Below are 23862 nucleotides of genomic sequence, written 5' to 3'. Positions count from 1 at the left end.
ACAGGTAAATCAATAGGGTTTTTCGTACGGATAAGTGCCCAGTGTACGGTTCGTTTAGCTTTATATATTGTTCCGGGTGGGCGTTGTTTTGGTTTTTCGGAAGTGTTAGACCTGTAAGAGAAAAATTTAAATGGTTGGGAAAGGCCATGGGATGTAGAAATATTTTTTTCACATTTTATTTCCTTGTAAAAACAGGTAAATCAATAGGGTTTTTCGTACGGATAAGTGCCCAGTGAACGGTTCGTTTAGCTTTATATATTGTTCCGGGTGGGCGTTGTTTTGGTTTTTCGGAAGTGTTAGACCTGTAAGAGAAAAATTTAAATGGTTGGGAAAGGCCATGGGATGTAGAAATATTTTTTTCACATTTTATTTCCTTGTAAAAACAGGAAAATCGATAGGGATTTTCGTACGGATAAGTACCCAGTGAACGGTTCGTTTAGCTTTATATATTGTTCCGGGTGGGCGTTGTATTGGTTTTTCGGAAGTGTTAGACCTGTAAGAGAAAAATTTAAATGGTTGGGAAAGGCCATGAGATATAGAAATATTTTTTTCACATTTTAGTTCCGTTTAAAAACAGGTAAATCAATAGGGTTTTTCGTACGGATAAGTACCCAGTGAACGGTTAGTTTAGCTTTATATATTGTTCCGTGTGGGCGTTGTATTGGTTTTTCGGAAGTGTTAGACCTGCAAGAGAAAAATTTAAATGGTTGGGAAAGGCCATGGGATGTAGAAATATTTTTTTCACATTTTATTTCCTTGTAAAAACAGGTAAATCAATAGGGTTTTTCGTACGGATAAGTGCCCAGTGAACGGTTCGTTTAGCTTTATATATTGTTCCGGGTGGGCGTTGTATTGGTTTTTCGGAAGTGTTAGACCTGTAAGAGAAAAATTTAAATGGTTGGGAAAGGCCATGGGATGTAGAAATATTTTTTTCACATTTTACTTCCTTGTAAAAACAGGTAAATCAATAGGGATTTTCGTACGGATAAGTACCTAGTGAACGGTTCGTTTAGCTTTATATATTGTTCCGGGTGGGAGTTGTATTGGTTTTTCGGAAGTGTTAGACCTGTAAGAGAAAAATTTAAATGGTTGGGAAAGGCCATGGGATGTAGAAATATTTTTTTCACATTTTACTTCCTTGTAAAAACAGGTAAATCAATAGGGTTTTTCGTACGGATAAGTGCCCAGTGAACGGTTCGTTTAGCTTTATATATTGTTCCGGGTGGGCATTGTTTAGGTTTTTCGGAAGTGTTAGACCTGTAAGAGAAAAATTTAAATGGTTGGGAAAGGCCATGGGATGTAGAAATATTTTTTTCACATTTACTTCCTTGTAAAAACAGGTAAATCAATAGGGTTTTTCGTACGGATAAGTACCCAGTGAACGGTTCGTTTAGCTTTATATATTGTTCCGGGTGGGCGTTGTATTGGTTTTTCGGAAGTGTTAGACCTGTAAGAGAAAAATTTATATGGTTGGGAAAGGCCATGGTATGTAGAAATATTTTTTTCACATTTTATTTCCTTTTAAAAACAGGTAAATCAATAGGGATTTTCGTACGGATAAGTACCAAGTGAACGGTTCGTTTAGCTTTATATATTGTTCCGGGTGGGCGTTGTATTGGTTTTTCGGAAGTGTTAGACCTGTAAGAGAAAAATTTAAATGGTTGGGAAAGGCCATGGCATGTAGAAATATTTTTTTCACATTTTACTTCCTTGTAAAAACAGGAAAATCAATAGGAATTTTCATACGGATATGTACCCAGTGAACGGTTCGTTTAGCTTTATATATTGTTCCGGGTGGGCGTTGTATTGGTTTTTCGGAAGTGTTAGACCTGTAAGAGAAAAATTTAAATGGTTGGGAAAGGCCATGGGATGTAGAAATATCTTTTTCACATTTTATTTCCTTGTAAAAACAGGTAAATCAATAGGGTTTTTCGTACGGATAAGTGCCCAGTGAACGGTTCGTTTAGCTTTATATATTGTTCCGGGTGGGCGTTGTATTGGTTTTTCGGAAGTGTTAAACCTGTAAGAGAAAAATTTAAAAGGTTGGGAAAGGCCATGGGATGTAGAAATATTTTTTTCACATTTTATTTCCTTGTTAAAACAGGTAAATCAATAGGGTTTTTCGTACGGATAAGTGCCCAGTGAACGGTTCGTTTAGCTTTATATATTGTTCCGGGTGGGCGTTGTTTTGGTTTTTCGGAAGTGTTAGACCTGTAAGAGAAAAATTTAAATGGTTGGGAAAGGCCATGGGATGTAGAAATATTTTTTTCACATTTTACTTCCTTGTAAAAACAGGAAAATTGATAGGGATTTTCGTACGGATAAGTACGCAGTGAACGGTTCGTTTATCTTTATATATTCTTCCGGGTGGGCGTTGTATTGGTTTTTCGGAAGTGTTAGACCTGTAAGAGAAAAATTTAAATGGTTGGGAAAGGCCATGGGATGTAGAAATATTTTTTTCACATTTTACTTCCTTGTAAAAACAGGAAAATCGATAGGGATTTTCGTACGGATAAGTACCCAGTGAACGGTTCGTTTATCTTTATATATTCTTCCGGGTGGGCGTTGTATTGGTTTTTCGGAAGTGTTAGACCTGTAAGAGAAAAATTTAAATGGTTGGGAAAGGCCATGGGATGTAGAAATATTTTTTTCACATTTTACTTCCTTGTAAAAACAGGTAAATCAATAGGGTTTTTCGTACGGATAAGTGCCCAGTAAACGGTTCGTTTAGCTTTATATATTGTTCCGGGTGGGCATTGTTTAGGTTTTTCGGAAGTGTTAGACCTGTAAGAGAAAAATTTAAATGGTTGGGAAAGGCCATGGGATGTAGAAATATATTTTTCACATTTTACTTCCTTGTAAAAACAGGAAAATCGATAGGGATTTTCGTACGGATAAGTACCCAGTGAACGGTTCGTTTATCATTATATATTCTTCCGGGTAGGCGTTGTATTGGTTTTTCGGAAGTGTTAGACCTGTAAGAGAAAAATTTAAATGGTTGGGAAAGGCTATGGGATGTAGAAATATTTTTTTCACATTTACTTCCTTGTAAAAACAGGTAAATCAATAGGGTTTTTCGTACGGATAAGTACCCAGTGAACGGTTCGTTTAGCTTTATATATTGTTCCGGGTGGGCGTTGTATTGGTTTTTCGGAAGTGTTAGACCTGTAAGAGAAAAATTTAAATGGTTGGGAAAGGCCATGGGATGTAGAAATATTTTTTTCACATTTTACTTCCTTGTAAATACAGGAAAAAAAATAGGGATTTTTGTACCGATAAGTACCCAGTGAACGGTTCGTTTAGCTTTATATATTGTTCCGGGTGGGAGTTGTATTGGTTTTTCGCAAGTGTTAGACCTGTAAGAGAAAAATTTAAATCGTTGGGAAAGGCCATGGGATGTAGAAATATTTTTTTCACATTTTATTTCCTTGTAAAAAAAAGGTAAATCGATAGGGTTTTTCGTACGGATAAGTGCCCAGTGAACGGTTCGTTTAGCTTTATATATTGTTCCGGGTGGGCATTGTTTTGGTTTTTCGGAAGTGTTAGACCTGTAAGAGAAAAATTTAAATGGTTGGGAAAGGCCATGGGATGTAGAAATATTTTTTTCACATTTTATTTCCTTGTAAAAACAGGTAAATCAATAGGGTTTTTCATACGGATAAGTGCCCAGTGAACGGTTCGTTTAGCTTTATATATTGTTCCGGGTGGGCGTTGTTTTGGATTTTCGGAAGTGTTAGACCTGTAAGAGAAAAATTTAAATGGTTGGGAAAGGCCATGGGATGTAGAAATATTTTTTTCACATTTTACTTCCTTGTAAAAACAGGAAAATCGATAGGGATTTTCGTACGGATAAGTACCCAGTGAACGGTTCGTTTATCTTTATATATTCTTCCGGGTGGGCGTTGTATTGGTTTTTCGGAAATGTTAGACCTGTAAGAGAAAAATTTAAATGGTTGGGAAAGGCCATGGGATGTAGAAATATTTTTTTCACATTTTACTTCCTTGTAAAAACAGGAAAAAAATAGGGTTTTTCGTACGGATAAGTACCCAGTGAACGGTTCGTTTAGCTTTATATATTTTTCCGGGTGGGCGTTGTATTGGTTTTTCGCAAGTGTTAGACCTGTAAGAGAAAAATTTAAATGGTTGGGAAAGGCCATGGGATGTAGAAATATTTTTTTCACATTTACTTCCTTGTAAAAACAGGTAAATCAATAGGGTTTTTCGTACGGATAAGTACCCAGTGAACGGTTCGTTTAGCTTTATATATTGTTTCGGGTGGGCGTTGTATTGGTTTTTCAGAAGTGTTAGACCTGTAAAAGAAAAATTTAAATGGTTGGGAAAGGCCATGGGATGTAGAAATATTTTTTTCACATTTTATTTCCTTTTAAAAACAGGTAAATCAATAGGGATTTTCGTACGGATAAGTACCCAGTGAACGGTTCATTTAGCTTTATATATTGTTCCGGGTGGGCATTGTATTGGTTTTTTGGAAGTGTTAGACCTGTAAGAGAAAAATTTAAATGGTTGGGAAAGGCCATGGGATGTAGAAATATTTTTTTCACATTTACTTCCTTGTAAAAACAGGTAAATCAATAGGGTTTTTCGTACGGATAAGTACCCAGTGAACGGTTCGTTTAGCTTTATATATTGTTCCGGGTGGGCGTTGTATTGGTTTTTCAGAAGTGTTAGACCTGTAAGAGAAAAATTTAAATGGTTGGGAAAGGCCATGGGATGTAGAAATATTTTTTTCACATTTTACTTCCTTATAAAAACAGGAAAATCAATAGGGATTTTCGTACGGATATGTACCCAGTGAACGGTTCGTTTAGCTTTATATATTGTTCTGGGTGGGCGCTGTATTGGTTTTTCGGAAGCGTTAGACCTGTAAGAAAAAAATTTAAATGGTTGGGAAAGGCCATGGGATGTAGAAATATTTTTTTCACATTTTACTTCCTTGTAAAAACAGGAAAATCAATAGGGATTTTCGTACGGATAAGTACCCAGTGAACCGTTCGTTTAGCTTTATATATTGTTCCGGGTGGTCTTTGTTTTGGTTTTTCGGAAGTGTTAGATCTGTAAGAGAAAAATTTAAATGGTTGGGAAAGGCCATGGGATGTAGAAATATTTTTTTCACATTTACTTCCTTGTAAAAACTGGTAAATCAATAGGGTTTTTCGTACGGATAATTACCCAGTGAACGGTTCGTTTAGCTTTATATATTGTTCCGGGTGGGCGTTGTATTGGTTTTTCAGAAGTGTTAGACCTGTAAAAGAAATATTTAAATGGTTGGGAAAGGCCATGGGATGTAGAAATATTTTTTTCACATTTTACTTCCTTGTAAAAACAGGAAAATCGATAGGTATTTTCATACGGATAAGTACCCAGTGAACCGTTCGTTTAGCTTTATATATTGTTCCGGGTGGGCGTTGTATTGGTTTTTCGGAAGTGTTAGACCTGTAAGAGAAAAATTTAAATGGTTGGGAAAGGCCATGGGATGTAGAAATATTTTTTTCACATTTTATTTCCTTGTAAAAACAGGTAAATCAATAGGGTTTTTCGTACGGATAAGTGCCCAGTGAACGGTTCGTTTAGCTTTATATATTGTTCCGGGTGGGCGTTGTATTGGTTTTTCGGAAGTGTTAGACCTGTAAGAGAAAAATTTAAATGGTTGGGAAAGGCCATGGGATGTAGAAATATTTTTTTCACATTTTATTTCCTTGTAAAAACAGGTAAATCAATAGGGTTTTTCGTACGGATAAGTGCCCAGTGAACGGTTCGTTTAGCTTTATATATTGTTCCGGGTGGGCGTTGTATTGGTTTTTCAGAAGTGTTAGACCTGTAAGAGAAAAATTTAAATGGTTGGGAAAGGCCATGGGATGTAGAAATATTTTTTTCACATTTTACTTCCTTATAAAAACATGAAAATCAATAGGGATTTTCGTACGGATATGTACCCAGTGAACGGTTCGTTTAGCTTTATATATTGTTCTGGGTGGGCGTTGTATTGGTTTTTCGGAAGCGTTAGACCTGTAAGAAAAAAATTTAAATGGTTGGGAAAGGCCATGGGATGTAGAAATATTTTTTTCACATTTTACTTCCTTGTAAAAACAGGAAAATCAATAGGGATTTTCGTACGGATAAGTACCCAGTGAACCGTTCGTTTAGCTTTATATATTGTTCCGGGTGGTCGTTGTTTTGGTTTTTCGGAAGTGTTAGATCTGTAAGAGAAAAATTTAAATGGTTGGGAAAGGCCATGGGATGTAGAAATATTTTTTTCACATTTACTTCCTTGTAAAAACAGGTAAATCAATAGGGTTTTTCGTACGGATAAGTACCCAGTGAACGGTTCGTTTAGCTTTATATATTGTTCCGGGTGGACGTTGTATTGGTTTTTCAGAAGTGTTAGACCTGTAAAAGAAATATTTAAATGGTTGGGAAAGGCCATGGGATGTAGAAATATTTTTTTCACATTTTACTTCCTTGTAAAAACAGGAAAATCGATAGGTATTTTCATACGGATAAGTACCCAGTGAACCGTTCGTTTAGCTTTATATATTGTTCCGGGTGGGCGTTGTATTGGTTTTTCGGAAGTGTTAGACCTGTAAGAGAAAAATTTAAATGGTTGGGAAAGGCCATGGGATGTAGAAATATTTTTTTCACATTTTATTTCCTTGTAAAAACAGGTAAATCAATAGGGTTTTTCGTACGGATAAGTGCCCAGTGAACGGTTCGTTTAGCATTATATATTGTTCCGGGTGGGCGTTGTATTGGTTTTTCGGAAGTGTTAGACCTGTAAGAGAAAAATTTAAATGGTTGGGAAAGGCCATGGGATGTAGAAATATTTTTTTCACATTTACTTCCTTGTAAAAACAGGTAAATCAATAGGGTTTTTCGTACGGATAAGTACCCAGTGAACGGTTCGTTTAGCTTTATATATTGTTTCGGGTGGGCGTTGTATTGGTTTTTCAGAAGTGTTAGACCTGTAAAAGAAAAATTTAATTGGTTGGGAAAGGCCATGGGATGTAGAAATATTTTTTTCACATTTTATTTCCTTTTAAAAACAGGTAAATCAATAGGGATTTTCGTACGGATAAGTACCCAGTGAACGGTTCATTTAGCTTTATATATTGTTCCGGGTGGGCATTGTATTGGTTTTTTGGAAGTGTTAGACCTGTAAGAGAAAAATTTAAATGGTTGGGAAAGGCCATGGGATGTAGAAATATTTTTTTCACATTTACTTCCTTGTAAAAACAGGTAAATCAATAGGGTTTTTCGTACGGATAAGTACCCAGTGAACGGTTCGTTTAGCTTTATATATTGTTCCGGGTGGGCGTTGTATTGGTTTTTCAGAAGTGTTAGACCTGTAAGAGAAAAATTTAAATGGTTGGGAAAGGCCATGGGATGTAGAAATATTTTTTTCACATTTACTTCCTTGTAAAAACAGGTAAATCAATAGGGTTTTTCGTACGGATAAGTGCCCAGTGAACGGTTCGTTTAGCTTTATATATTGTTCCAGGTGGGCGTTGTATTGGTTTTTCGGAAGTGTTAGACCTGTAAGAGAAAAATTTAAATGGTTGGGAAAGGCCATGGGATGTAGAAATATTTTTTTCACATTTTATTTCCTTGTAAAAACAGGTAAATCAATAGGGTTTTTCGTACGGATAAGTGCCCAGTGAACGGTTCGTTTAGCATTATATATTGTTCCGGGTGGGCGTTGTATTGGTTTTTCGGAAGTGTTAGACCTGTAAGAGAAAAATTTAAATGGTTGGGAAAGGCCATGGGATGTAGAAATATTTTTTTCACATTTACTTCCTTGTAAAAACAGGTAAATCAATAGGGTTTTTCGTACGGATAAGTACCCAGTGAACGGTTCGTTTAGCTTTATATATTGTTTCGGGTGGGCGTTGTATTGGTTTTTCAGAAGTGTTAGACCTGTAAAAGAAAAATTTAAATGGTTGGGAAAGGCCATGGGATGTAGAAATATTTTTTTCACATTTTATTTCCTTTTAAAAACAGGTAAATCAATAGGGATTTTCGTACGGATAAGTACCCAGTGAACGGTTCATTTAGCTTTATATATTGTTCCGGGTGGGCATTGTATTGGTTTTTTGGAAGTGTTAGACCTGTAAGAGAAAAATTTAAATGGTTGGGAAAGGCCATGGGATGTAGAAATATTTTTTTCACATTTACTTCCTTGTAAAAACAGGTAAATCAATAGGGTTTTTCGTACGGATAAGTACCCAGTGAACGGTTCGTTTAGCTTTATATATTGTTCCGGGTGGGCGTTGTATTGGTTTTTCAGAAGTGTTAGACCTGTAAGAGAAAAATTTAAATGGTTGGGAAAGGCCATGGGATGTAGAAATATTTTTTTCACATTTTACTTCCTTATAAAAACAGGAAAATCAATAGGGATTTTCGTACGGATATGTACCCAGTGAACGGTTCGTTTAGCTTTATATATTGTTCTGGGTGGGCGTTGTATTGGTTTTTCGGAAGCGTTAGACCTGTAAGAAAAAAATTTAAATGGTTGGGAAAGGCCATGGGATGTAGAAATATTTTTTTCACATTTTACTTCCTTGTAAAAACAGGAAAATCAATAGGGATTTTCGTACGGATAAGTACCCAGTGAACCGTTCGTTTAGCTTTATATATTGTTCCGGGTGGTCGTTGTTTTGGTTTTTCGGAAGTGTTAGACCTGTAAGAGAAAAATTTAAATGGTTGGGAAAGGCCATGGGATGTAGAAATATTTTTTTCACATTTACTTCCTTGTAAAAACAGGTAAATCAATAGGGTTTTTCGTACGGATAAGTACCCAGTGAACGGTTCGTTTAGCTTTATATATTGTTTCGGGTGGGCGTTGTATTGGTTTTTCAGAAGTGTTAGACCTGTAAAAGAAAAATTTAAATGGTTGGGAAAGGCCATGGGATGTAGAAATATTTTTTTCACATTTTATTTCCTTTTAAAAACAGGTAAATCAATAGGGATTTTCGTACGGATAAGTACCCAGTGAACGGTTCATTTAGCTTTATATATTGTTCCGGGTGGGCATTGTATTAGTTTTTCAGAAGTGTTAGACCTGTAAGAGAAAAATTTGAATGGTTGGGAAAGGCCATGGGATGTAGAAATATTTTTTTCACATTTACTTCCTTGTAAAAACAGGTAAATCAATAGGGTTTTTCGTACGGATAAGTACCCAGTGAACGGTTCGTTTAGCTTTATATATTGTTCCGGGTGGGCGTTGTATTGGTTTTTCGGAAGTGTTAGACCTGTAAGAGAAAAATTTAAATGGTTGGGAAAGGCCATGGGATGTAGAAATATTTTTTTCACATTTTATTTCCTTGTAAAAACAGGTAAATCAATAGGGTTTTTCGTACGGATAAGTGCCCAGTGAACGGTTCGTTTAGCATTATATATTGTTCCGGGTGGGCGTTGTATTGGTTTTTCGGAAGTGTTAGACCTGTAAGAGAAAAATTTAAATGGTTGGGAAAGGCCATGGGATGTAGAAATATTTTTTTCACATTTACTTCCTTGTAAAAACAGGTAAATCAATAGGGTTTTTCGTACGGATAAGTACCCAGTGAACGGTTCGTTTAGCTTTATATATTGTTTCGGGTGGGCGTTGTATTGGTTTTTCAGAAGTGTTAGACCTGTAAAAGAAAAATTTAAATGGTTGGGAAAGGCCATGGGATGTAGAAATATTTTTTTCACATTTTATTTCCTTTTAAAAACAGGTAAATCAATAGGGATTTTCGTACGGATAAGTACCCAGTGAACGGTTCATTTAGCTTTATATATTGTTCCGGGTGGGCATTGTATTGGTTTTTTGGAAGTGTTAGACCTGTAAGAGAAAAATTTAAATGGTTGGGAAAGGCCATGGGATGTAGAAATATTTTTTTCACATTTACTTCCTTGTAAAAACAGGTAAATCAATAGGGTTTTTCGTACGGATAAGTACCCAGTGAACGGTTCGTTTAGCTTTATATATTGTTCCGGGTGGGCGTTGTATTGGATTTTCGGAAGTGTTAGACCGGTAAGAGAAAAATTTAAATGGTTGGGAAAGGCCATGGGATGTAGAAATATTTTTTTCACATTTACTTCCTTGTAAAAACAGGTAAATCAATAGGGTTTTTCGTACGGATAAGTACCCAGTGAACGGTTCGTTTAGCTTTATATATTGTTCCGGGTGGGCGTTGTATTGGTTTTTCGGAAGTGTTAGACCTGTAAGAGAAAAATTTAAATGGTTGGGAAAGGCCATGGGATGTAGAAATATTTTTTCACATTTTATTTCCTTTTAAAAACAGGAAAATCGATAGGGATTTTCGTACGGATAAGTACCCAGTGAACGGTTCGTTTAGCTTTATATATTGTTCCGGGTGGGCGTTGTATTGGTTTTTCGGAAGTGTTAGACCTGTAAGAGAAAAATTTAAATGGTTGGGAAAGGCCATGAGATATAGAAATATTTTTTTCACATTTTATTTCCTTTTAAAAACAGGAAAATCGATAGGGATTTTCGTACGGATAAGTGCCCAGTGAACGGTTCGTTTAGCTTTATATATTGTTCCGGGTGGGCGTTGTTTTGGTTTTTCGGAAGTGTTAGACGTGCAAGAGAAATATTTAAATGGTTGGGAAAGGCCATGGGATGTAGAAATATTTTTTTCACATTTTACTTCCTTGTAAAAACAGGAAAATCGATAGGGATTTTCGGACGGATAAGTACCTAGTGAACGGTTCGTTTATCTTTATATATTCTTCCGGGTGGGCGTTGTATTGGATTTTCGGAAGTGTTAGACCGGTAAGAGAAAAATTTAAATGGTTGGGAAAGGCCATGGGATGTAGAAATATTTTTTTCACATTTACTTCCTTGTAAAAACAGGTAAATCAATAGGGTTTTTCGTACGGATAAGTACCCAGTGAACGGTTCGTTTAGCTTTATATATTGTTCCGGGTGGGCGTTGTATTGGTTTTTCGGAAGTGTTAGACCTGTAAGAGAAAAATTTAAATGGTTGGGAAAGGCCATGGGATGTAGAAATATTTTTTCACATTTTATTTCCTTTTAAAAACAGGAAAATCGATAGGGATTTTCGTACGGATAAGTACCCAGTGAACGGTTCGTTTAGCTTTATATATTGTTCCGGGTGGGCGTTGTATTGGTTTTTCGGAAGTGTTAGACGTGCAAGAGAAATATTTAAATGGTTGGGAAAGGCCATGGATGTAGAAATATTTTTTTCACATTTTATTTCCTTGTAAAAACAGGTAAATCAATAGGGTTTTTCGTACGGATAAGTGCCCAGTGTACGGTTCGTTTAGCTTTATATATTGTTCCGGGTGGGCGTTGTTTTGGTTTTTCGGAAGTGTTAGACCTGTAAGAGAAAAATTTAAATGGTTGGGAAAGGCCATGGGATGTAGAAATATTTTTTTCACATTTTATTTCCTTGTAAAAACAGGTAAATCAATAGGGTTTTTCGTACGGATAAGTGCCCAGTGAACGGTTCGTTTAGCTTTATATATTGTTCCGGGTGGGCGTTGTTTTGGTTTTTCGGAAGTGTTAGACCTGTAAGAGAAAAATTTAAATGGTTGGGAAAGGCCATGGGATGTAGAAATATTTTTTTCACATTTTATTTCCTTGTAAAAACAGGAAAATCGATAGGGATTTTCGTACGGATAAGTACCCAGTGAACGGTTCGTTTAGCTTTATATATTGTTCCGGGTGGGCGTTGTATTGGTTTTTCGGAAGTGTTAGACCTGTAAGAGAAAAATTTAAATGGTTGGGAAAGGCCATGAGATATAGAAATATTTTTTTCACATTTTAGTTCCGTTTAAAAACAGGTAAATCAATAGGGTTTTTCGTACGGATAAGTACCCAGTGAACGGTTAGTTTAGCTTTATATATTGTTCCGTGTGGGCGTTGTATTGGTTTTTCGGAAGTGTTAGACCTGCAAGAGAAAAATTTAAATGGTTGGGAAAGGCCATGGGATGTAGAAATATTTTTTTCACATTTTATTTCCTTGTAAAAACAGGTAAATCAATAGGGTTTTTCGTACGGATAAGTGCCCAGTGAACGGTTCGTTTAGCTTTATATATTGTTCCGGGTGGGCGTTGTATTGGTTTTTCGGAAGTGTTAGACCTGTAAGAGAAAAATTTAAATGGTTGGGAAAGGCCATGGGATGTAGAAATATTTTTTTCACATTTTACTTCCTTGTAAAAACAGGTAAATCAATAGGGATTTTCGTACGGATAAGTACCTAGTGAACGGTTCGTTTAGCTTTATATATTGTTCCGGGTGGGAGTTGTATTGGTTTTTCGGAAGTGTTAGACCTGTAAGAGAAAAATTTAAATGGTTGGGAAAGGCCATGGGATGTAGAAATATTTTTTTCACATTTTACTTCCTTGTAAAAACAGGTAAATCAATAGGGTTTTTCGTACGGATAAGTGCCCAGTGAACGGTTCGTTTAGCTTTATATATTGTTCCGGGTGGGCATTGTTTAGGTTTTTCGGAAGTGTTAGACCTGTAAGAGAAAAATTTAAATGGTTGGGAAAGGCCATGGGATGTAGAAATATTTTTTTCACATTTACTTCCTTGTAAAAACAGGTAAATCAATAGGGTTTTTCGTACGGATAAGTACCCAGTGAACGGTTCGTTTAGCTTTATATATTGTTCCGGGTGGGCGTTGTATTGGTTTTTCGGAAGTGTTAGACCTGTAAGAGAAAACTTTATATGGTTGGGAAAGGCCATGGTATGTAGAAATATTTTTTTCACATTTTATTTCCTTTTAAAAACAGGTAAATCAATAGGGATTTTCGTACGGATAAGTACCAAGTGAACGGTTCGTTTAGCTTTATATATTGTTCCGGGTGGGCGTTGTATTGGTTTTTCGGAAGTGTTAGACCTGTAAGAGAAAAATTTAAATGGTTGGGAAAGGCCATGGCATGTAGAAATATTTTTTTCACATTTTACTTCCTTGTAAAAACAGGAAAATCAATAGGAATTTTCATACGGATATGTACCCAGTGAACGGTTCGTTTAGCTTTATATATTGTTCCGGGTGGGCGTTGTATTGGTTTTTCGGAAGTGTTAGACCTGTAAGAGAAAAATTTAAATGGTTGGGAAAGGCCATGGGATGTAGAAATATCTTTTTCACATTTTATTTCCTTGTAAAAACAGGTAAATCAATAGGGTTTTTCGTACGGATAAGTGCCCAGTGAACGGTTCGTTTAGCTTTATATATTGTTCCGGGTGGGCGTTGTATTGGTTTTTCGGAAGTGTTAAACCTGTAAGAGAAAAATTTAAAAGGTTGGGAAAGGCCATGGGATGTAGAAATATTTTTTTCACATTTTATTTCCTTGTTAAAACAGGTAAATCAATAGGGTTTTTCGTACGGATAAGTGCCCAGTGAACGGTTCGTTTAGCTTTATATATTGTTCCGGGTGGGCGTTGTTTTGGTTTTTCGGAAGTGTTAGACCTGTAAGAGAAAAATTTAAATGGTTGGGAAAGGCCATGGGATGTAGAAATATTTTTTTCACATTTTACTTCCTTGTAAAAACAGGAAAATTGATAGGGATTTTCGTACGGATAAGTACGCAGTGAACGGTTCGTTTATCTTTATATATTCTTCCGGGTGGGCGTTGTATTGGTTTTTCGGAAGTGTTAGACCTGTAAGAGAAAAATTTAAATGGTTGGGAAAGGCCATGGGATGTAGAAATATTTTTTTCACATTTTACTTCCTTGTAAAAACAGGAAAATCGATAGGGATTTTCGTACGGATAAGTACCCAGTGAACGGTTCGTTTATCTTTATATATTCTTCCGGGTGGGCGTTGTATTGGTTTTTCGGAAGTGTTAGACCTGTAAGAGAAAAATTTAAATGGTTGGGAAAGGCCATGGGATGTAGAAATATTTTTTTCACATTTTACTTCCTTGTAAAAACAGGTAAATCAATAGGGTTTTTCGTACGGATAAGTGCCCAGTAAACGGTTCGTTTAGCTTTATATATTGTTCCGGGTGGGCATTGTTTAGGTTTTTCGGAAGTGTTAGACCTGTAAGAGAAAAATTTAAATGGTTGGGAAAGGCCATGGGATGTAGAAATATATTTTTCACATTTTACTTCCTTGTAAAAACAGGAAAATCGATAGGGATTTTCGTACGGATAAGTACCCAGTGAACGGTTCGTTTATCATTATATATTCTTCCGGGTAGGCGTTGTATTGGTTTTTCGGAAGTGTTAGACCTGTAAGAGAAAAATTTAAATGGTTGGGAAAGGCTATGGGATGTAGAAATATTTTTTTCACATTTACTTCCTTGTAAAAACAGGTAAATCAATAGGGTTTTTCGTACGGATAAGTACCCAGTGAACGGTTCGTTTAGCTTTATATATTGTTTCGGGTGGGCGTTGTATTGTTTTTTCGGAAGTGTTAGACCTGTAAGAGAAAAATTTAAATGGTTGGGAAAGGCCATGGGATGTAGAAATATTTTTTTCACATTTTACTTCCTTGTAAAAACAGGAAAATCAATAGGGATTTTCGTACGGATAAGTACCCAGTGAACCGTTCGTTTACCTTTATATATTGTTCCGGGTGGGCGTTGTATTGGTTTTTCGGAAGTGTTAGACCTGTAAGAGAAAAATTTAAATGGTTGGGAAAGGCCATGGGATGTAGAAATATTTTTTTCACATTTTACTTCCTTGTAAATACAGGAAAAAAAATAGGGATTTTTGTACCGATAAGTACCCAGTGAACGGTTCGTTTAGCTTTATATATTGTTCCGGGTGGGAGTTGTATTGGTTTTTCGCAAGTGTTAGACCTGTAAGAGAAAAATTTAAATCGTTGGGAAAGGCCATGGGATGTAGAAATATTTTTTTCACATTTTATTTCCTTGTAAAAAAAAGGTAAATCGATAGGGTTTTTCGTACGGATAAGTGCCCAGTGAACGGTTCGTTTAGCTTTATATATTGTTCCGGGTGGGCATTGTTTTGGTTTTTCGGAAGTGTTAGACCTGTAAGAGAAAAATTTAAATGGTTGGGAAAGGCCATGGGATGTAGAAATATTTTTTTCACATTTTATTTCCTTGTAAAAACAGGTAAATCAATAGGGTTTTTCATACGGATAAGTGCCCAGTGAACGGTTCGTTTAGCTTTATATATTGTTCCGGGTGGGCGTTGTTTTGGATTTTCGGAAGTGTTAGACCTGTAAGAGAAAAATTTAAATGGTTGGGAAAGGCCATGGGATGTAGAAATATTTTTTTCACATTTTACTTCCTTGTAAAAACAGGAAAATCGATAGGGATTTTCGTACGGATAAGTACCCAGTGAACGGTTCGTTTATCTTTATATATTCTTCCGGGTGGGCGTTGTATTGGTTTTTCGGAAATGTTAGACCTGTAAGAGAAAAATTTAAATGGTTGGGAAAGGCCATGGGATGTAGAAATATTTTTTTCACATTTTACTTCCTTGTAAAAACAGGAAAAAAATAGGGTTTTTCGTACGGATAAGTACCCAGTGAACGGTTCGTTTAGCTTTATATATTTTTCCGGGTGGGCGTTGTATTGGTTTTTCGCAAGTGTTAGACCTGTAAGAGAAAAATTTAAATGGTTGGGAAAGGCCATGGGATGTAGAAATATTTTTTTCACATTTACTTCCTTGTAAAAACAGGTAAATCAATAGGGTTTTTCGTACGGATAAGTACCCAGTGAACGGTTCGTTTAGCTTTATATATTGTTCCGGCTGGGCGTTGTATTGTTTTTTCGGAAGTGTTAGACCTGTAAGAGAAAAATTTAAATGGTTGGGAAAGACCATGGGATGTAGAAATATTTTTTTCACATTTTACTTCCTTGTAAAAACATGAAAATCAATAGGGATTTTCGTACGGATAAGTACCCAGTGAACGGTTCGTTTAGCTTTATATATTGTTCCGGGTGGGAGTTGTATTGGTTTTTCACAAGTGTTAGACCTGTAAAAGAAAAATTTAAATGGTTGGGAAAGGCCATGGGATGTAGAAATATTTTTTTCACATTTTATTTCCTTGTAAAAAAGGTAAATCAATAGGGTTTTTCGTACGGATAAGTGCCCAGTCAACAGTTCGTTTATCTTTATATATTCTTCCGGGTGGGCGTTGTATTGGTTTTTCGGAAGTGTTAGACCTGTAAGAGAAAAATTTAAATGGTTGGGAAAGGCAATGGGATGTAGAAATATTTTTTTCACATTTTATTTCCTTGTAAAAACAGGTAAATCAATAGGGTTTTTCGTACGGATAAGTGCCCAGTGAACGGTTCGTTTAGCTTTATATATTGTTCCGGGTGGGCGTTGTATTGGTTTTTCGGAAGTGTTAGACCTGTAAGAGAAAAATTTAAATGGTTGGGAAAGGCCATGGGATGTAGAAATATTTTTTTCACATTTACTTCCTTGTAAAAACAGGTAAATCAATAGGGTTTTTCGTACGGATAAGTACCCAGTGAACGGTTCGTTTAGCTTTATATATTGTTTCGGGTGGGCGTTGTATTGGTTTTTCAGAAGTGTTAGACCTGTAAAAGAAAAATTTAAATGGTTGGGAAAGGCCATGGGATGTAGAAATATTTTTTTCACATTTTATTTCCTTTTAAAAACAGGTAAATCAATAGGGATTTTCGTACGGATAAGTACCCAGTGAACGGTTCATTTAGCTTTATATATTGTTCCGGGTGGGCATTGTATTGGTTTTTTGGAAGTGTTAGACCTGTAAGAGAAAAATTTAAATGGTTGGGAAAGGCCATGGGATGTAGAAATATTTTTTTCACATTTACTTCCTTGTAAAAACAGGTAAATCAATAGGGTTTTTCGTACGGATAAGTACCCAGTGAACGGTTCGTTTAGCTTTATATATTGTTCCGGGTGGGCGTTGTATTGGTTTTTCAGAAGTGTTAGACCTGTAAGAGAAAAATTTAAATGGTTGGGAAAGGCCATGGGATGTAGAAATATTTTTTTCACATTTTACTTCCTTATAAAAACAGGAAAATCAATAGGGATTTTCGTACGGATATGTACCCAGTGAACGGTTCGTTTAGCTTTATATATTGTTCTGGGTGGGCGCTGTATTGGTTTTTCGGAAGCGTTAGACCTGTAAGAAAAAAATTTAAATGGTTGGGAAAGGCCATGGGATGTAGAAATATTTTTTTCACATTTTACTTCCTTGTAAAAACAGGAAAATCAATAGGGATTTTCGTACGGATAAGTACCCAGTGAACCGTTCGTTTAGCTTTATATATTGTTCCGGGTGGTCTTTGTTTTGGTTTTTCGGAAGTGTTAGATCTGTAAGAGAAAAATTTAAATGGTTGGGAAAGGCCATGGGATGTAGAAATATTTTTTTCACATTTACTTCCTTGTAAAAACTGGTAAATCAATAGGGTTTTTCGTACGGATAATTACCCAGTGAACGGTTCGTTTAGCTTTATATATTGTTCCGGGTGGGCGTTGTATTGGTTTTTCAGAAGTGTTAGACCTGTAAAAGAAATATTTAAATGGTTGGGAAAGGCCATGGGATGTAGAAATATTTTTTTCACATTTTACTTCCTTGTAAAAACAGGAAAATCGATAGGTATTTTCATACGGATAAGTACCCAGTGAACCGTTCGTTTAGCTTTATATATTGTTCCGGGTGGGCGTTGTATTGGTTTTTCGGAAGTGTTAGACCTGTAAGAGAAAAATTTAAATGGTTTGGAAAGGCCATGGGATGTAGAAATATTTTTTTCACATTTTATTTCCTTGTAAAAACAGGTAAATCAATAGGGTTTTTCGTACGGATAAGTGCCCAGTGAACGGTTCGTTTAGCTTTATATATTGTTCCGGGTGGGCGTTGTATTGGTTTTTCGGAAGTGTTAGACCTGTAAGAGAAAAATTTAAATGGTTGGGAAAGGCCATGGGATGTAGAAATATTTTTTTCACATTTTATTTCCTTGTAAAAACAGGTAAATCAATAGGGTTTTTCGTACGGATAAGTGCCCAGTGAACGGTTCGTTTAGCTTTATATATTGTTCCGGGTGGGCGTTGTATTGGTTTTTCAGAAGTGTTAGACCTGTAAGAGAAAAATTTAAATGGTTGGGAAAGGCCATGGGATGTAGAAATATTTTTTTCACATTTTACTTCCTTATAAAAACATGAAAATCAATAGGGATTTTCGTACGGATATGTACCCAGTGAACGGTTCGTTTAGCTTTATATATTGTTCTGGGTGGGCGTTGTATTGGTTTTTCGGAAGCGTTAGACCTGTAAGAAAAAAATTTAAATGGTTGGGAAAGGCCATGGGATGTAGAAATATTTTTTTCACATTTTACTTCCTTGTAAAAACAGGAAAATCAATAGGGATTTTCGTACGGATAAGTACCCAGTGAACCGTTCGTTTAGCTTTATATATTGTTCCGGGTGGTCGTTGTTTTGGTTTTTCGGAAGTGTTAGATCTGTAAGAGAAAAATTTAAATGGTTGGGAAAGGCCATGGGATGTAGAAATATTTTTTTCACATTTACTTCCTTGTAAAAACAGGTAAATCAATAGGGTTTTTCGTACGGATAAGTACCCAGTGAACGGTTCGTTTAGCTTTATATATTGTTCCGGGTGGACGTTGTATTGGTTTTTCAGAAGTGTTAGACCTGTAAAAGAAATATTTAAATGGTTGGGAAAGGCCATGGGATGTAGAAATATTTTTTTCACATTTTACTTCCTTGTAAAAACAGGAAAATCGATAGGTATTTTCATACGGATAAGTACCCAGTGAACCGTTCGTTTAGCTTTATATATTGTTCCGGGTGGGCGTTGTATTGGTTTTTCGGAAGTGTTAGACCTGTAAGAGAAAAATTTAAATGGTTGGGAAAGGCCATGGGATGTAGAAATATTTTTTTCACATTTTATTTCCTTGTAAAAACAGGTAAATCAATAGGGTTTTTCGTACGGATAAGTGCCCAGTGAACGGTTCGTTTAGCATTATATATTGTTCCGGGTGGGCGTTGTATTGGTTTTTCGGAAGTGTTAGACCTGTAAGAGAAAAATTTAAATGGTTGGGAAAGGCCATGGGATGTAGAAATATTTTTTTCACATTTACTTCCTTGTAAAAACAGGTAAATCAATAGGGTTTTTCGTACGGATAAGTACCCAGTGAACGGTTCGTTTAGCTTTATATATTGTTTCGGGTGGGCGTTGTATTGGTTTTTCAGAAATGTTAGACCTGTAAAAGAAAAATTTAAATGGTTGGGAAAGGCCATGGGATGTAGAAATATTTTTTTCACATTTTATTTCCTTTTAAAAACAGGTAAATCAATAGGGATTTTCGTACGGATAAGTACCCAGTGAACGGTTCATTTAGCTTTATATATTGTTCCGGGTGGGCATTGTATTGGTTTTTTGGAAGTGTTAGACCTGTAAGAGAAAAATTTAAATGGTTGGGAAAGGCCATGGGATGTAGAAATATTTTTTTCACATTTACTTCCTTGTAAAAACAGGTAAATCAATAGGGTTTTTCGTACGGATAAGTACCCAGTGAACGGTTCGTTTAGCTTTATATATTGTTCCGGGTGGGCGTTGTATTGGTTTTTCAGAAGTGTTAGACCTGTAAGAGAAAAATTTAAATGGTTGGGAAAGGCCATGGGATGTAGAAATATTTTTTTCACATTTACTTCCTTGTAAAAACAGGTAAATCAATAGGGTTTTTCGTACGGATAAGTGCCCAGTGAACGGTTCGTTTAGCTTTATATATTGTTCCAGGTGGGCGTTGTATTGGTTTTTCGGAAGTGTTAGACCTGTAAGAGAAAAATTTAAATGGTTGGGAAAGGCCATGGGATGTAGAAATATTTTTTTCACATTTTATTTCCTTGTAAAAACAGGTAAATCAATAGGGTTTTTCGTACGGATAAGTGCCCAGTGAACGGTTCGTTTAGCATTATATATTGTTCCGGGTGGGCGTTGTATTGGTTTTTCGGAAGTGTTAGACCTGTAAGAGAAAAATTTAAATGGTTGGGAAAGGCCATGGGATGTAGAAATATTTTTTTCACATTTACTTCCTTGTAAAAACAGGTAAATCAATAGGGTTTTTCGTACGGATAAGTACCCAGTGAACGGTTCGTTTAGCTTTATATATTGTTTCGGGTGGGCGTTGTATTGGTTTTTCAGAAGTGTTAGACCTGTAAAAGAAAAATTTAAATGGTTGGGAAAGGCCATGGGATGTAGAAATATTTTTTTCACATTTTATTTCCTTTTAAAAACAGGTAAATCAATAGGGATTTTCGTACGGATAAGTACCCAGTGAACGGTTCATTTAGCTTTATATATTGTTCCGGGTGGGCATTGTATTGGTTTTTTGGAAGTGTTAGACCTGTAAGAGAAAAATTTAAATGGTTGGGAAAGGCCATGGGATGTAGAAATATTTTTTTCACATTTACTTCCTTGTAAAAACAGGTAAATCAATAGGGTTTTTCGTACGGATAAGTACCCAGTGAACGGTTCGTTTAGCTTTATATATTGTTCCGGGTGGGCGTTGTATTGGTTTTTCAGAAGTGTTAGACCTGTAAGAGAAAAATTTAAATGGTTGGGAAAGGCCATGGGATGTAGAAATATTTTTTTCACATTTTACTTCCTTATAAAAACAGGAAAATCAATAGGGATTTTCGTACGGATATGTACCCAGTGAACGGTTCGTTTAGCTTTATATATTGTTCTGGGTGGGCGTTGTATTGGTTTTTCGGAAGCGTTAGACCTGTAAGAAAAAAATTTAAATGGTTGGGAAAGGCCATGGGATGTAGAAATATTTTTTTCACATTTTACTTCCTTGTAAAAACAGGAAAATCAATAGGGATTTTCGTACGGATAAGTACCCAGTGAACCGTTCGTTTAGCTTTATATATTGTTCCGGGTGGTCGTTGTTTTGGTTTTTCGGAAGTGTTAGACCTGTAAGAGAAAAATTTAAATGGTTGGGAAAGGCCATGGGATGTAGAAATATTTTTTTCACATTTACTTCCTTGTAAAAACAGGTAAATCAATAGGGTTTTTCGTACGGATAAGTACCCAGTGAACGGTTCGTTTAGCTTTATATATTGTTTCGGGTGGGCGTTGTATTGGTTTTTCAGAAGTGTTAGACCTGTAAAAGAAAAATTTAAATGGTTGGGAAAGGCCATGGGATGTAGAAATATTTTTTTCACATTTTATTTCCTTTTAAAAACAGGTAAATCAATAGGGATTTTCGTACGGATAAGTACCCAGTGAACGGTTCATTTAGCTTTATATATTGTTCCGGGTGGGCATTGTATTGGTTTTTCAGAAGTGTTAGACCTGTAAGAGAAAAATTTAAATGGTTGGGAAAGGCCATGGGATGTAGAAATATTTTTTTCACATTTACTTCCTTGTAAAAACAGGTAAATCAATAGGGTTTTTCGTACGGATAAGTACCCAGTGAACGGTTCGTTTAGCTTTATATATTGTTCCGGGTGGGCGTTGTATTGGTTTTTCGGAAGTGTTAGACCTGTAAGAGAAAAATTTAAATGGTTGGGAAAGGCCATGGGATGTAGAAATATTTTTTTCACATTTTATTTCCTTGTAAAAACAGGTAAATCAATAGGGTTTTTCGTACGGATAAGTGCCCAGTGAACGGTTCGTTTAGCATTATATATTGTTCCGGGTGGGCGTTGTATTGGTTTTTCGGAAGTGTTAGACCTGTAAGAGAAAAATTTAAATGGTTGGGAAAGGCCATGGGATGTAGAAATATTTTTTTCACATTTACTTCCTTGTAAAAACAGGTAAATCAATAGGGTTTTTCGTACGGATAAGTACCCAGTGAACGGTTCGTTTAGCTTTATATATTGTTTCGGGTGGGCGTTGTATTGGTTTTTCAGAAGTGTTAGACCTGTAAAAGAAAAATTTAAATGGTTGGGAAAGGCCATGGGATGTAGAAATATTTTTTTCACATTTTATTTCCTTTTAAAAACAGGTAAATCAATAGGGATTTTCGTACGGATAAGTACCCAGTGAACGGTTCATTTAGCTTTATATATTGTTCCGGGTGGGCATTGTATTGGTTTTTTGGAAGTGTTAGACCTGTAAGAGAAAAATTTAAATGGTTGGGAAAGGCCATGGGATGTAGAAATATTTTTTTCACATTTACTTCCTTGTAAAAACAGGTAAATCAATAGGGTTTTTCGTACGGATAAGTACCCAGTGAACGGTTCGTTTAGCTTTATATATTGTTCCGGGTGGGCGTTGTATTGGTTTTTCAGAAGTGTTAGACCTGTAAGAGAAAAATTTAAATGGTTGGGAAAGGCCATGGGATGTAGAAATATTTTTTTCACATTTACTTCCTTGTAAAAACAGGTAAATCAATAGGGTTTTTCGTACGGATAAGTGCCCAGTGAACGGTTCGTTTAGCTTTATATATTGTTCCAGGTGGGCGTTGTATTGGTTTTTCGGAAGTGTTAGACCTGTAAGAGAAAAATTTAAATGGTTGGGAAAGGCCATGGGATGTAGAAATATTTTTTTCACATTTTATTTCCTTGTAAAAACAGGTAAATCAATAGGGTTTTTCGTACGGATAAGTGCCCAGTGAACGGTTCGTTTAGCATTATATATTGTTCCGGGTGGGCGTTGTATTGGTTTTTCGGAAGTGTTAGACCTGTAAGAGAAAAATTTAAATGGTTGGGAAAGGCCATGGGATGTAGAAATATTTTTTTCACATTTACTTCCTTGTAAAAACAGGTAAATCAATAGGGTTTTTCGTACGGATAAGTACCCAGTGAACGGTTCGTTTAGCTTTATATATTGTTTCGGGTGGGCGTTATATTGGTTTTTCAGAAGTGTTAGACCTGTAAAAGAAAAATTTAAATGGTTGGGAAAGGCCATGGGATGTAGAAATATTTTTTTCACATTTTATTTCCTTTTAAAAACAGGTAAATCAATAGGGATTTTCGTACGGATAAGTACCCAGTGAACGGTTCATTTAGCTTTATATATTGTTCCGGGTGGGCATTGTATTGGTTTTTTGGAAGTGTTAGACCTGTAAGAGAAAAATTTAAATGGTTGGGAAAGGCCATGGGATGTAGAAATATTTTTTTCACATTTACTTCCTTGTAAAAACAGGTAAATCAATAGGGTTTTTCGTACGGATAAGTACCCAGTGAACGGTTCGTTTAGCTTTATATATTGTTCCGGGTGGGCGTTGTATTGGTTTTTCAGAAGTGTTAGACCTGTAAGAGAAAAATTTAAATGGTTGGGAAAGGCCATGGGATGTAGAAATATTTTTTTCACATTTTACTTCCTTATAAAAACAGGAAAATCAATAGGGATTTTCGTACGGATATGTACCCAGTGAACGGTTCGTTTAGCTTTATATATTGTTCTGGGTGGGCGTTGTATTGGTTTTTCGGAAGCGTTAGACCTGTAAGAAAAAAATTTAAATGGTTGGGAAAGGCCATGGGATGTAGAAATATTTTTTTCACATTTTACTTCCTTGTAAAAACAGGAAAATCAATAGGGATTTTCGTACGGATAAGTACCCAGTGAACCGTTCGTTTAGCTTTATATATTGTTCCGGGTGGTCGTTGTTTTGGTTTTTCGGAAGTGTTAGACCTGTAAGAGAAAAATTTAAATGGTTGGGAAAGGCCATGGGATGTAGAAATATTTTTTTCACATTTACTTCCTTGTAAAAACAGGTAAATCAATAGGGTTTTTCGTACGGATAAGTACCCAGTGAACGGTTCGTTTAGCTTTATATATTGTTTCGGGTGGGCGTTGTATTGGTTTTTCAGAAGTGTTAGACCTGTAAAAGAAAAATTTAAATGGTTGGGAAAGGCCATGGGATGTAGAAATATTTTTTTCACATTTTATTTCCTTTTAAAAACAGGTAAATCAATAGGGATTTTCGTAC

Source organism: Paroedura picta, unplaced genomic scaffold, assembly GCF_049243985.1.
Source record: "Paroedura picta isolate Pp20150507F unplaced genomic scaffold, Ppicta_v3.0 Ppicta_v3_sca19, whole genome shotgun sequence".
NCBI lineage: Eukaryota > Metazoa > Chordata > Lepidosauria > Squamata > Gekkonidae > Paroedura > Paroedura picta.
This window is presented reverse-complemented; position numbering follows the sequence as displayed.